Raw genomic sequence first — 2,597 nt, 5'->3', positions numbered from 1 at the left:
GTGATTTTCTCTTAGAGTGACACTAGGGCTGAGAATCCATCTTGGTAACCTCTGTGGATGAGTGACATACCATGAAGGTTAGACAATGCTAGATTGGAGAGGGTTGAGAGGGTGAATCAAGAGGTAGCAAAACGTCCCCTTTTCCCTCTGGTGTGATTTATCCTACCTCCACATTCCAAGAGTTCTTTGCGGTCACAATAGAGTGAAGTGCTAAGAGACGAACTCTGCTGGTGATTAGTTGCGCAAGCAACAGAGTGAAGTGTTGAAGTAATCCTCAGTATCTAGGGCTTAATTGTGACTAGGGGTCTTTTGCCTAGACCAAAGGGTTAGATCTATATTAGGGAATAGGGTTTATCACTTGGAGTCCCTAGAGCTTTAAGCAACCTTACACAGTGTGAGGCGTCGATACTGAGCGATTTCTCCACGGAGCATCGTATAGGGTTAGTCACGGTTGACCTTAGGTTTTGGACTGTGTGTTTTGGATTTCCACGACTTCTTAAGCATCGGTTTAGAAACATAATGGTTGGTCTTGCACTTGAAACAATAGTCCTATGGTGAACAATGTCCGGGTGCCCCAATTTCTGTCGATTGCCTCTCCTATCCTTTATTTGCGCCTTCTTCTTTTTTCCTTATTTCTATTTTTATTGATTTTGTTCATACCACTATTGATTCATCTTCATTCTAGTTAAATAGCAATCTTTGTGTTTCTGATTACTATTCCCTGTGGATTCGACTACCCACTCACCAAAGTATTATTACTTCAACAAACCTGTGCACTTGTGGATCACACGCAGAAGGGCGTTGTCAAGTTTTTGGTGCCGTTGCCGGGAAATAGGTGTTTTGGAAACACTTTGCACTTTGCTATTTTAGCTATTCATCACTTATTCTCTTTCACATTTCCTTATTCTTCCATCATTTTGATTTGTTTTATTTTTTTTTTTTTTGCTTATAGCTCCAGGTTATAACCCGAGGAGACCCTTCAATATTGGTTAAAGGAAATACGGACATTGAATGAAGAATTCGTAGAAGAGGAATAGAACCTGTGCAAGAACAATTAAATCAAGCTGAAATAGAAGGTGAAAAGTCTGATAACATGGCAAAACAGAATGAGCAGCAGAGGACACTATCAGATTATGCTGGACCCGCAATTCTTAGCATGAAGTTTAGTATTGTGCGGCCACCGAACACAGATCAGAATTTTGAGCTCAAGCCAGGCTTCATCTAGATGTTACAGCAGTCAGCACAGTTTAATGGTTTGGCCGATGAGGATCTAAACAATCACATTGAGAACTTCTTTGAAGTGTGCGACATGCTCAAGATTAATGGTGTTACGGATGATGCTATCAAGTTGAGAGCCTTTCCATTTTCCTTGAAAGGAAGAGCAAAGCAATGGCTACATTCATTATCTAGAGCATCGATCACTACATGGGAGGAGATGGTAGAAGCTTTTCTTGCACGATATTTCCCTCTTGAAAAATCCGTGAAGCTTAGGAATGAAATATCATCTTTTGTGCAAATGGAATTGGAGTCTCTATTTGAGACATGAGATAGGTTTAAGGAACTCCTACGGAAATGTCCTCAACATGGGTTTCCCGAGTGAATGATCATTTAGACTTTCTATAATGGTTTGAACCCAAGCAAAAAGCAGTTACTTGATGCTACAGTATGAGGTATCTTAGGAAGCAAGACCCCCAATGAGGCCCGATATCTCATTAAAGAAATGGCTATGAATAGTTATCAGTTGAACACAAGAGACAGAAAGAAGGTAGCCGGACTTCATAAGATTGATGCAGTTATCTCATTGGCGGCCCAGGAGCAAGAAGTTAGACACTCTAACTTTTTCTAGAGTGGCAGCTATGATGAGTTCCAGTGGGTGTGGGGGAGGACATGCTCTATCCGATTGCCCGATTTCTATTGGTGGTACATCCTCGGTGAAACAAGTGGATTTTGTGGCTAATGTAATGAGAAACCAAGGCAATCCATATAGCAATACCTACAATCCAGGTTGGAGGAGCCACCCGAATCTTTCATTGAGTAATCAAGGGCAACAGAAGATAATGGCACCACCGGGTTTCCAACAATAACAACAAGCCCCAAATATGGAGAATTGAGTTTCAGGGTTGGAGAACTGGATGACCGACCTAGAGAAGGCTTTGATCAAGTTCATTGCATCATCGGATACAAGATTTCAATCGGTTGAAGCCACACTTTGCAACCAAACCGCTTCATTGCATAACTTGGAAAATCAAGCGGGACAAATTGCAAAGTCACTCTCGGAAAGACCTCAAGGGAGTTTGCCTAGAAACATGGAGACAAACCCAAGAGAACATGTGAAGGCGATCACTTGAAGAAGTTGTCATGAAGTTGAGGGTAGGCTCTCAAGTGAGAAGACAAATGTTGAAGCACCCAAGGTCATGGAGGTTGAGGAGAGAGCCAACAAAGGGAAGGAGGTGGCACCCCCACCCTACAAGCTAAGAATCCCTTATCCTTCAAGATTGAACAACGACCAAAATGATGAGCAATATAAGAAGTTCCTGGGTCTATTCAAGTAGTTGCATATCAATATCCCATTTGCGGAGGTGTTATCTCAAATGCCT

At 41.9% G+C, this 2,597-nt stretch overlaps 1 non-coding gene across 1 annotated transcript; it reads right to left on the bottom strand.

Moving 5' to 3' along the window:
- Positions 1-1,483: 1,483 nt before the first annotated feature.
- Positions 1,484-1,590, bottom strand: LOC120250753. The gene has a single exon (XR_005533092.1). It is a non-coding gene; the product is annotated as a small nucleolar RNA R71 (small nucleolar RNA).
- Positions 1,591-2,597: the final 1,007 nt, after the last annotated feature.

This window comes from Dioscorea cayenensis, chromosome 19 (genome assembly GCF_009730915.1).
Source record: "Dioscorea cayenensis subsp. rotundata cultivar TDr96_F1 chromosome 19, TDr96_F1_v2_PseudoChromosome.rev07_lg8_w22 25.fasta, whole genome shotgun sequence".
Classification (NCBI taxonomy): domain Eukaryota; kingdom Viridiplantae; phylum Streptophyta; class Magnoliopsida; order Dioscoreales; family Dioscoreaceae; genus Dioscorea; species Dioscorea cayenensis.
This window is presented reverse-complemented; position numbering and strand designations above follow the sequence as displayed.